The following is a 12,947-nucleotide window of genomic DNA, read 5'->3' as shown; positions in this document are numbered from 1 at the left end:
TGCCTCACATGTCCATAGGCCAATGCAATAGAGGAAATTCCCCAATTGAGGTTCCCTTGACACACATATAACTGTAAAACACAACTTTTCCTTTTTTTGGCCCCAAGATTTCACATTAATATTACAATATAATAACAATATAACTTAAAAAGTCCTAGAGCCTTCAAAATTTCTATCATAAATTCAGTGTGTCTTTAAAGTAATCCAAAGTCAACTGTGGGCTCTGTAAAAACAAATGTTACATACTTTATTATTAAGAAGGGCACACGTAAGCAAAATCAAAACAATGTAGCTCAGTATCCAGTGTCTGGGATTTATGGTCTCCTGGGTTCCCAAAACTGACACACAGCTTGTTTCATGGCTGCAGGCCAGCCCTTCACACCTGCTGCACTTGTGGTCATTCCACAATCCTGGCATCTCCACTGCATCTGAGGCTGCACCTTCACCAGTGACCTCCTGCACTCTCTGCAGAGACTTCAACCCTGCCAAATGTGCCAAGCCCTAGCTGCTCTCCATGATTCTTTCACTCCTGGGAGACTTATACATTACCAGGTTTGGCTGCCAGCTTGAGATGGAGCCTTGGGCCACTGTGGACCACAGGTTCTGAGTGCTGACCTGAGGAAATACGTCCCCAAGGTTTTCACTTCAGTGATGTTGGTCTCTTACTAATCACAGCTAATTTTTCAGCTCCAGATGACCAGCATCAATTGTCCCAGTAAAGCAAAGGTTTCACTTTACTGGTGCTGGTGTCTTGCTACTCACAGATGATTCTTCAGTCCCAGCTGACCAGAAACCACAGATTCTCATTTTAAAATATCACACAAATGGCCTGCTTGGTCTTTGTGGGACTCTTAGACTCTCCTTTGAAGCTTCAAAACAGTATTCCTAGCCCTAAATTTGGTATTTTGTGTTAAGAAAAGTTCTTCTCTGGTCATGTGTATTTGGGGTTCCAAATGCCTTTTGTGTTCGGGTCTCTATTTCTTTTTGCTCTAGATTTAGGGAAATTTTGTTATGATTTCACTTCATAAATTTTCTATTCTTTAGTTTTGTCTTTTACCTAGCTCTACCCATCCCCGGTGCTTTGGCCTGTTGACTCCAGGCTCTCTGATTTGTGGTTGCTTCTTGTTATCAGGCTTCCAATGTAGCTTAATTTTAATAGGTTCCTCTTAAAATAGTACCAAGTCATCGTTCTGAAAGGCTTAGAGTGAGTAAATGGACTTCTGCTACACTACTGTCAGTGACTACACAGGAGTTACTGTCTCATCAAAATCCCCAACAGCATCCAAGCTTTGTGAGAACTGCAGGCTCATCTTGTGGGTGGGATGGCCAGTCTCTTTCACCAGGGCTTCCTGGCCTGCATTTTTTTTCCCCCCATCTTTTTGAGACAGGGTCTCCCTGTAGCCCCAGCTGATCTGGAACTCACTATGTAGACCAGGCTGGCCTTGAACTCACAGAGATCCGCCTGCCTCCTGAGTGCAGGGATCAAAGGGGGGTAGATGAGGCTTTTACTTCCTTTCAGCTCAAGGGAGGAGCAGGGTATGAGGGGGCACAGCTCATTCTGTGTGCTACTTGCTCTTTTTTTCTCAATTCTATTGTCCTCTATGTATGAAATGATCAAAAAAATTTTTTTTTAAAGAATTAGGGACTGAAGAGATGGCTCAGCAGTTAAGAGTACTTACTGCTCAATCATGAAGACTAGAGTTTGGATCCCAGTACCCATGTTAGGTGCCTGTGACTGCTTGTGACTCCAACTCCAAGGGATGTGCTCTCTTAGGGCCTCCCTGCACACACACATGCACGCACTTAACAGACAGAAAGATGGACACATAAAATCTTTAAAAATAAAAAATTGGAGAGCTCTGAATGTAAATGCGCTTGCTGTTCAAGCCTGAAAGCCTGTGTTTAATCCCCAGATTCAGTGATGAGAAGAGAGTGGATTCCCCAAAGCTCTCTTCTGACCTTCATTTGCACGCCATGGCACACACACACTATTTTTGGAGATAAGGTCTCACTGTGTAGTTCTAGCTGGCCTAAAATTTACTATGTAGACAAAGCCTCTAAATATGTGAAAAGATTGTTCAGCATCCTTAAAAATTCAGGGCCTAGGGGCTGGAGAGATGGCTCAGTGGTTAAGAGCACTGACTGCTCTTGCAGAGGACCCAGGTTTGATTCCCAGCACCCACATGGCAGCTATGAACCGTCCTCCAGTTCCAAGGGAATCCAGCCCTCTTCTGGCCTCCACGGCACTGCACAACACAGGTGCACTCATATACATGCAGGCAATACACTCATACACATTAAATAAAAATAATAAAACATTAAAAAAATAAAAATGAAAAACATTCTTTTTAGAGTTTATCCCATCCTAGTTGGAATGTCTATCATCAAGAAAACAGATGAGAGCTGGGCATAGTGGTACACACCTTTAATCCCAGAACTTGGGAGGCAGAGGCAGGTGGATCTCTGTGAGACTGAAGCCACCCTGGTCTACAAAGTCAAGTTCCAAGTCAGCTGGGGCCCAGGGAATCCCTGTCTCAAACGAACAAAAACAACAAAACAAACTAGCAACAATAGAAAGGAAGTGAGGCCCGGCTTGATGGTGCATTCTGTAGTCCCAGCACTCAGAGACAAAAGGCAGGCAAGTCTCTGTGCGTTCAAGGTCAGCAAGTTCCAGGCCAAACAAAAACAAAACAAAACAAAAAAAACCCAAGCCCAACAACAAAACAACTGACAAGTGCTGATGAGAAGCTAAGAGTCTCTACACGCTGCTGGTGGGTCTGTAAACTAGTGCAGCCAGAATAGGAGATTTCCCCACACTGAAAATAGGCCTGCCATAGCATCCAGCTATACCAGTCCTGGGTATGTACTCAAAGGGATACAAGTGAACATATCAGAGATACTTGAACTGTAGCACTATTCAGTGGTCAAACCAGCCTAGATGCCAATCAACAGGTCACTGGGTAAACAATGTTTTATTGAGCAGTTAAGGAAGAATGAAATGATGACATTTTCAGGAAAGTGGGTGGAACTGGAGAATCTAGATTTTATGCACACAGACACACTGCACATACAACACAAAAGCTGAATGGGACTATGAAGATATAAAAGGGGTCTAGAGGGAGAAAGCAGGTGGAACGGGAAGGTAGTGGGGCAAAGACATAGCATGTTTTTCTGTTGTGGATATTTCTAGGTATGTATCTGACATGAAGGCAGAAGGGGGACTCTGGGGAGGATCTGATGCTAAAAACCATTTTGTATACTAACAAAAATTGAGAAAACATAGAAAAGAAAATCTATAATTCTATGATCTAGTGTTCTACTTAACACCAGAAAGCTATTAACAAAGACATATTAATAGCTGAGCTGGGAATTCTTACAATTTTCATAAGTAGGTTAAAAATAACATGTTTATGTTATGATTCCCTTCTCTGCAACCAGCCCCTGCCGTGGAAGGTACATCGCAAGTTAAAGTCTGAAGTTATGAAGCTCAGTTTAAAATGCCTTTAATCCCAGCACTCGAGAGGCAGAGGTAGGCAGATCTCTGTGAGTTCAAGGCCAGCCTGGTCTACATAGTGAGTTCCAGGACAGCTGGGGCTACAGGGAGACCATGTCTCAAAAAGACAAAAAAATAAAAAAATTTAAAAAAACCCTTCAAAATGAGACATGACTTTTGGCATTATTCTTTCATATTTGAGCAAACACATTTGATTTGAAAAATGCCAAATCAAACCCCAAGGCTGAATGCTCTAGACTACAGTTTAATGTGAAGACAGCTGTGAAATAGCTTTCTACTAATTAGATTTTTTTATATTAAATCAGATGATCTGGAAACTGATGATTTACTTGACAGATAATTGGGCTTTGAAAATCAAATAATTGCTCTAAAAACATTAGCCCAACACTGATTTGAAATGCCTGCTTTGTAATTACTCATGAGTAAAATGTAGGTTTAGTCCAAATTGCATTCTTGGTCAAGGAAAAATAATGACTATAAGCTTCGATTTTTTTTTACTCCCAAACAGTAATTAGGTTAATTTTTTAAAGTTCTGCTTGTCTCTAAGCTATTGCTTTTCCTTACTATTATGCTCTCTAGTTAGACAAATCTGAGGGTGAATGTGTGTGCCTGTCTGTGCATGCATGTGCATGTATGTCTGTTGCATGTGTGTGAAAGATCAGGAAGATGGCAACTGGCAAGGTAAAGAAGCAGAGAAGCGCTCCTTAGGTTGGTGGCTACCTATGGTGCCTCTTTTAAGACAGAACAAGTACATTTTACTGGATTTGTGGCTTCCTGAAATAGAACTTCTTCCTTGGGTGCATTTAAAATCAGTGCACTCATTAAAAACAATTCTCTGGTTGGCTGTATGTTAACTACAAAATAATCTGATTCAAGCTGACATAACTGTGTGCAATTTGTTTTATATGTCATCCCAGGTAGGGAGTGAGACATGCTACTTTAACCCCAACTTCTGGGCTCTGTCTGCTCTTTTGAAATGTATTTAAAGAATTATCTCTGTGTAAGTGCATATGTGTGTTGTATGTGCATGTATGTGTATGCCTCAGGGTTTGAGCATGCCCATGTGCACTGGAGGCCAGTGGAGGACATCAGGTACCCTGCTCTATAATGCTTCATCTTGCTTCCATGAAACAGGGTCTCTCACTGAACCTGGAGCTAGGCTGACTGCTAGTAAGCTCTGTTATCTCCATCCTCCACATCACTAGGGTTATAGGTATAGGTAGCCACACCTGGCTTTTCATGTGGATATTGGAGAGGTCCTCATATTTGAGAAACAAGTACTCTTACCTGCTGAGCCATCGCCCCAGTCTGAGGACTGAGCACTTCTAAATAAACCAAGATTGAACGTGGCCAAGATGTCATCAAGAATGCAGATACTTTTTCTCCTATGTCCTCAAGTTAACTCTAGAATCAGTATGTCCTAGTTAGTTTTTACTGCTGTGATAAAACATTCTGGCCAAAACCAGCTTGGGGAGGAAAGGGCTTATTTGGTTTGCAAATCCTGATCACAGGTCCGTCTCTGAGGGAAGCCAAAGAAGGGAACTTAATGCAGGAACTTGGAGACAGGAGCTAAGCAGAGGCCACAGAGGAATGCTGCTTACTGGCTTGCTCCTCAGCCTCTGCTCAGCTGACTTTCTTACACAACCCAGGGCCACCTGCCCAGGAGTGGCACCACCGTAGTGGGCTGGGCCCTCTCACATCACTCAACAATTAAAACAATGCCTCATAGACATGCCCATAGGCCAATCCAGTAGAAGAACTTCCCTACTTAAGGGTCCCTCTTCCCAGGTGTATCAAGTTGACAACTGAAGCTATCTAGCAGAATGTGTGAACAGAGGCTAGGTTTTTGAAGACTGTCAGTTTTTACATTTTTAAAAGTACTATATTACTAACATACAGGTAAGTACATGTGAACAGTCTCCCCTTTTACATGTCAGCCTTTGTGCATGTTTTTGTGTGCCTTGCCTTTTCACCAAATGACACAACTTAGAGCCTTTTCACCAAATGACATCTTAGAGCCTTTTCACCAAATGACACATCTTAGAGCCTTTTCACCAAATGACATCTCAGAGCCTTTTCACCAAATGACACATCACCAAATGACACATCTTAGAGCCTTTTCACCAAATGACACCTTAGAGCCTTTTCACCAAATGACACATCACCAAATGACACATCTTAGAGCCTTTTCACCAAATGACACATCTTAGAGCCTTTTCACCAAATGACACATCTTAGAGCCTTTTCACCGAATGACACATCTTAGAGCATTTTCACCGAATGACACATCTTAGAGCATTTTCACCAAATGACACATCTTAGAGCATTGTCTATTCTTTAAAAAAAATCACCTGAGATTTTTTAATCCTAAAGATGACTTCAGCCTGCCATGGACCACTGCCTTTCCATTGATTCTCCTAAATATACTCTGTCTTCATCATGATCTGCATGTCCTGACCCTTATTGTTCTGCTGATGACCTTCCTTCTCCCTCCCTGTCTGCCCAAATACCATCCTGCTTAACCATGCCAACCAACTTAGCATATTGCTGTAATTATGCTGCAGATGAAAAAATTTCTAACCAGGATGAAGCCAGACATTGTCATCTTCCATCTTATGCTTCAGCTGCTGGTGCCGTAGAGAAAACTGTACTGACATGCAGCTGGGTGCTACAACATGTTTCTGATAACTGACCTCATATGTCCCATATGACCTACACATCTCTAATTTCTTCAACTCACTATCTCAAATCACTCATCAGAATGATTTTTATTTTTTAATTTTTTTTATTATTTTATGTGTATGAATGTCTTGCCTGCATGTATGTGAGTGCACCCATGTTGTGCAATGCTGCAGAGGTCAGAAAAGGGCTTCAGATTCCCGTGGAACTGGAGTTAAGGATGGGTCGTAGCCGCCATGTGGGTGCTGGGAATCGAATCTGGGTCCTCTGCAAGAACAGTCAGTGCTCTTAACTGCTAAGCCATCTCTCCAGCCCCGATTTTTCTTTTTTAAAAAATTCTTTTGGGGCAGGGGGGCCTGCTCCCGAGGCTTCACACACACACACACACACACACACCGCCAGGGCAATCAGGAAGGCAGGCCCGTGGCTATCAAGCTGCTGCCATTCTGAGTGGGAGTGGGAGCGGACCTCCAAGCTCTTCAAGCATCTGTTGACCAAGCTCATAGACAACAAAGATATGGTTGAACTTCTCCTCAGGTAGTTGAAGCTAAAGCAGCACTTGAAGGTGCTGTAGGGAGCCAATCCCTCCAGGCACAGCTGACCAAAATGCACAGGTATTTGACTGCTGCCAATGACCAAAGGAACCTCAGGTAGAACTCCTACAAGAATCCAATCTGATCATGGCCACATTGAAGCTGTGGATGATTGCAGAAGCCTACACTACCAAAGACGAAAGGTTATCAGAGGAGAGTCTTGAAGAGGGCTTTGCCCTTGTGCATTTATAACATGGTTTTTCAGAAATCTTACAAGTCAACCATCATAATGGCAGCAGCAGCAGTGGTTGCTGCTGCTGCTGCTGGACCGACTTGAGTGACTCAAAGGTGGAGGGTATGGAACCCACTGGCTCACTGCTTAGCAGCCAAGAAATGAGTGGGGATCTGCATGGTGGGCAGGAGAGGAACTCAGGCACCTGGCCATCTTGGGCCCGTCCCCTCTACCCTGAGGATCATATCTGAAAGATTTTAAGCAGAGGAGCAAAATTTCAGCCAGTTAAATGAAGTAGCTTTTTTCTAGGGGATCCAACCCCCTCTCTGACCTCCATGGGCACTGCAGGACATGATTGCACTTACATACACACACACACAAAAAAAGCACTGTTTGAGAGACTGAGAACTTAAGGAAAGAAAGAAGTAGAGCTGCGGTCCCCTCCTGTGAGCTGGAGTCATGGTCCTGTCCCCTGAGCAGGAGCTGTGGTCCTCTCCTGTGAGTTGGAGCATTCTCTCCTAAGAACTGGAACGGTGGTCCACTCCTGTGAGCTGGAACTGTGGTTCTTCCTGTGAGCTGGAGCTGTGGACCCCTCATATGAGCTCAAGTTGTGGTCCTCTCCTGTGAATTAGAGCCTAGAGCTGGGTCCTCCCCTGTGAGCTGGAGCTGTGGTTCCCTCCTGTGAGCTGGAGCTGTGGTCCCCTCCTGTGAGATGGAGCTGTGGTTCTCCTGTGAGCTGGAACTGTGGTCCTCTCCTGTGAGTTGGAGCCGTGGTCCCCTCCTATGAGATAAAGCTGTGATCCTCTCCTGTGATCTAGAACTGTGGTCCCCTCCAGTGAGATGTAACTGTGGTACCCTTATAATATGGACTCCCAGTCCCAGGAAAGATGATTGGAATGAACTGTGCTGGATCAGGTGCTCACCCATTGTTGAAGATTAATGCATCTTTCAACTCTCACTGGAGAAGTTTCCTTATGCAGTAGATGGTGACTGACATAGAAACTTACAGCTTTCTAATGTTGGGGGAGGAGGGGGCTACAGAGAACTTATCTCTGAGTGGGACACCTCTGTCAGGCTTCTGGAACTCAGGGCTTGGGGAATCATTGCAGAGGAGGAGGTGGAAAGATTGTAAGAGCCACAGGTGGTGGATGACTGGGGCAGGGTTGGGGGCGAGTTCTCCAGACAGCTGGTCAGTTACTCATGTGAACTCACAGCAATGGTGATAGCATGCACAAGTCCTCTGCAAGCTCCAGTGGATGGACCCACATTGGAGATCATTTGGGGATTCAAGTTAGACTCTGTAGGTTTTATTATACAGAGAGAATTGAGTGTGTGTGTGGGGGGTAATGTGGGGAGGTGTGGATGGGAGAGGGGATATAAATGTCATCAAATTATATTGTATGGAAATCACAAAAATTCAATAAAAATGCTAAAAATAAAAAAAATATTTTGGATTTTTAAAATTTTATGTGTATGAGTGTAATATTTGCATGTGTGTAAGTGCACCTGTTGTCATTCAGTACCTGTGGTGGACAGAAGAGGGCATTGAATCCCCTGGAACTGGAGTTCTGGATGGTTGTTAGCTGCCATGTGGGTGGTGTGATTAGAATCCAGTCCTCTGCAAGAGCAGTCAGTGCTCTTAACTCCTGAGCCATCTTTCCAGACCCCAGAATGATTTTTTAACATCTTAATTTGATCATACTAGAATTTTTTGGTGGCATCTTATCACCTAGCTTGTTTCTCCATTGCTATGACATAATACTCTGACCAATACCAACTTGGGGGAGGAAAAGGTTTATTCAGCTTACATCTCCTGGGTCACAGTTCATCAGGGAGACCAAAGTAGGAACTCAGGGCAGGAACCTGGAGGCAGGAGCTGCCTGGAGGACAGGCCATGGAGGAATGCTGCTTACTGGCTTGCTCCCCTGGGCCCTGCTCAGCCTGCTTTCTTATACAATACAGAACAACCTGCCCAGGGGTGGCACCACCCACAGTGGGCTCGGTCCTCCCACATAACTCAGTAATCAAGAAGATGCCCTACACACGTGGCCACAGGCCAGTTCAATGGAGGCAATTCCCCAACTGAGGCTCCCTTCACCCAGGTGTGTCAAGTTGTCACGCACATTTATGTCTGCACTATAAAGTCCACACTCAAATACAGATCCTGTGACCTCTTGACAGCTGCACAAAATGGTGAGAGAGCTGCTCCTTGGTGTTCTCGACTTACATATCCTTTGCCCCTCTCCCCATATGCAGCTAAGGTTGACTGATTGGGTGGGGGGGTAACTGACTCCCCCACTGACTCCTTGATGAGCGTAGGAAGGAGGTGTGACTATAGCTTGCTGGCATAGTGGTCAGAGGACATTTCCAGTTAACACTCCACCCCTTCCTCTGGCTCTTACATTCTTTCTGCCAACCTCTTCTGCAAAAATCACGGAGGCTTGGAGAGGCTGGTAGGTGTGGGTGATCTTCCTCCCACTGTGGCAAGGCACTAAACTTTTGGGTTTCTGCATCATTTTTTTTTCCATGGGCTGGTGGCTAGTTTAGTGGGATTCTGTTTACTATAAACACACATACACACAGAGCAAGAAGCAAGAACATCTAAACAGTGACTGCTATGCTAACTTAACCTGTGGAGGTAAATGCAAATGCTTGCTTGGTACTTTCGCAGGTGCATCATTTCCATCTAACAAAGCAATTGCAGTGACTTCCCACTAGGGCTTATAGTCTCCCCTGCTATAGGGGGTTGACTTGGTCTACAGTACCAGGTGTGTGTTCCACCCCTAGGAGTGGGCATTATATCCAATTGAAAATTTGCTAGACACTCCACTGTTGCACCAGCAGGAACATCTTGTTTGGTATGTTCATAGTGTAACACACGGGGTCTGTCATTGAGGAGAATTATAGGGGACTATTCTCCCCCAGTCATCTGGGTGTTGCCTTTTGGCACCATGAAAGCCACCCATCCAGTGGCAAGGAGTTTCCAGTTTAGTTCAAGCTTGATTTCTCCCTCTCCCATGCCCACATCGTGCAGTGTCTTCAGCAATAGGAATTTTCTGTCCACTTTTGGTGTTCAACTAACATTATTGGCAATGGCCTTTATTGTTTTGGGGACCTCTAGTGTCCCTCAGGCCAACAGCTCATAGGGGACAACCCACTTCTGGCACTGGGATTTTCATTTAACAATCATATTGCTTCTGGAAAGGCTTTCTTCCATCCCCTAGGGTTGCTTAAGGCTATTTTTTTTTTTTTTTTTTACTGTGTATCTGGAGAAATTTTCCCCCTTTATTCCCATAGTTCTTTGTATAGTCCTCCTTCCACCCTCCCCTTTACCCCATTTCTACATATGTCTCCCTTAATTACACCTTTATCCTATTATTCTTCTCTCTTGGGTTCTTTCTTTCTCTTTACCTCTGGGTTCCCTTCCATATCCTGGTCCTTGCAGTTGCATCAGGATATGCACTCACAAGGATTTGTTGCTAGGACCCACAGATGAGGACGAACATACATCTTTTGTTTTTCTGAGTCCGTGTTACTGTTTGCTGGATTTGAGTTTGGGTGTGTCAGCCTTTGCTTTCTTTCCCTTTGGCTCTCTGGGGATCGTAGGGACTTCCAGGGGTCTTGGGCTCTTTTTTCTCCTTGGGTTCTTTTAGTTCCTTCAGGTCTTTCTTTGCCTTCGGCCTTTTCTTTTTCCTTTTTCTTCTTGGATCCCATCCAGTGAGTTCCTACTTAGTTCTTGGTTATCAATCCCACCAGGGCAGTCATCTTTACCAAAACTTTTACTTGGATTCTCTGCAACAACGTGATTGTTTTTCTTTTTCTGCTGTGGCTGCTTTCTATTGGTGGCAGGTAATCTTCACTCTTCACTAGCTGAGCATTCCGTTCACTAACCTGAGTTATACCCAGCACTGGTTTCTCTAGAAAGGGCTCTGATGGAGAATGCTGATGCATGGGCACTTTCTGCAGGGTATTCTGGGGTGATGGGTGGAGTCGTACCAAGGCTGGTGATGAGAGTGTGGATGTGAAGACTGGTCCAAGCCCAGGTGGGCTGTAGGGGAGGACAGGTTGGCAACTGGTGAAAAGACAGCTGCTGACCAGGATGCTGTTGGCCAGGCATCAGTTGTTTCTGGATTGATTGTGGATTGACCAGACCAGGATGACCATTTGGTCTCATGTGCCTGGTCAACTCCCTTGGTGCCGAGGACATGCCCATAAACAGACCAGACTGCTGCATGTTTCTGGGGCCCATATTCCTCTATCCAATTCCCATGGCACCAGGGGGCTGGTGAGATGGCTGAGGGTGGGGCATATTTGGGTAAGTGCCAACTTCCATTGGCATCTCAGCACTCCTGGGCCTGACTTGTGGAGGAGGTGTGCCTGCAGGGTTACTCACCACTTTTGTGAGTGACATGGGAGGAGGAAAGGCAAAAGTTTCCTGAGGCTGTGAAGGACGCATACTTTGTGTGTTCATTTGGTTAAGTGGGCCCCTGGGATGGGTGGGTGCTGGTGCATTAGTGCTTGACCACTGTTTGACGGGAATCCTACAGCATTGGGGTATCTTGGTACAGACTGATTCATTGGAGTATTATTTGTAAGGCCTAAATTTTGATTCATCCCTGTATTGTTAACTAATCCCTGATTTAGGTTACTGTAAGGATATGGAGAATACTGCCATTAGTTGTTTACAGTAGGAGAGGGGACTGTCTGGCTCCAAGAACTAAAGGGTTTGTGACCTAAAAAACCCTTGTTGAGGAGGATTTGGGAGAACCTAGGACTGTGGGCAACGGATTCTCCATGGAGAGCCATAGAGGGATGATGGAACTGCTGCCCAGAGTGCCACAAGGAAGGTGCCATGCTGAGGCTCTGCTGGGTCATGTGGGACAAGTGGCCTGGTCCAATGACCTGGTGGCAATGAAAGGATTTCCCTGATTGAGGCCCTCTCCAAGAGTTCTTTATATTGTTTGATTCTATTTTTATAGCATTATTTCTTATGAGTATGGTGTTTTGTTTTCAGTTTTTGAGATAAGGTCTCACTATGTAGCCTTGGTTCTCCTGGAACTCACTCTGGCCTGCCTCTGTCTCCTGAGTGCTGGGATTAAGGGTGTCAGCCATCACACTTGGTAGTATTTTCTCTTTTTTAAAATAGTAATTAAAAATATTTTCCTTGCACTCTGCTTCCCTGGGCCTGCACAACCCACAGGCCTTTCTCTGGGCCCTTAGGGTCCCGCCCGCTCTCCTCCTAGCCTGAGACCTGTCCCATTCCTTGTCTTGACACCCCAGACACCATGGGAACCACCACTGCTTCCTGATCCTTGCATCCAGACCAACCCAGTTCCTCAGTGCAGTCCCCAGGAGCCCTTGGGGTCTCTTCCTGACCCCATCTCCCATTTCGTCTCTGGGTGGCATGGCCACCAACTGCCCTAGACCAGCATCTTTCCAGGGTCCTACTCCCAGACCAGTCCAACCTCCAAATTCCTGAGGTCAAAACCTTTCCTGGAGGGGTCCAAACCTTAGGAGAAAGCTTGAGAGCATCTGATCCTCATCTGACTTGGGCCTCTGTGGGAACTCCTGAAGACAAAAGCAATCTGGCCACTCCAATATAAAATCAAAAGAGAGAATCGGATACTTAGAGGAAACAGCTTTTCATGCCCAAAAAGTAAACCACAAAGACACATAAAGTTCACAAAAAGAAGCAGACCTAAACTTGAAGGCTTGAGTCTCACACAAGAATCAGAAACTACAAAAGAAATTCACATGTCAGAATCACAGAGAAAAAATAAAAACATGAGAAACCAAAATAACATATGTCCACCAAATACCAATAGTCCTCTAGAGGAGTATAATGGGAACCCCCTAGAGATAATGCAGGACATGGAACTCAAAAGAACAATTATAAACATGATAAAAGGATTCAGTTAATTTAAAGAACACAAAAAAAGAAATCAAAGAACTGAAGGAAGATAGGGATAAATTTCTGAATGAATTCAGA

General features: G+C 44.7%; 1 pseudogene; it reads right to left on the bottom strand.

Moving 5' to 3' along the window:
- Positions 1 to 10,616: 10,616 nt before the first annotated feature.
- The window catches only part of LOC108490879, an 18,554-nt pseudogene continuing 16,223 nt past the window's right edge, over positions 10,617 to 12,947 (bottom strand).

Source organism: Nannospalax galili, unplaced genomic scaffold, assembly GCF_000622305.1.
Source record: "Nannospalax galili isolate Female #2095 unplaced genomic scaffold, S.galili_v1.0 scaffold216, whole genome shotgun sequence".
Classification (NCBI taxonomy): Eukaryota; Metazoa; Chordata; class Mammalia; order Rodentia; family Spalacidae; genus Nannospalax; species Nannospalax galili.
This window is presented reverse-complemented; position numbering and strand designations above follow the sequence as displayed.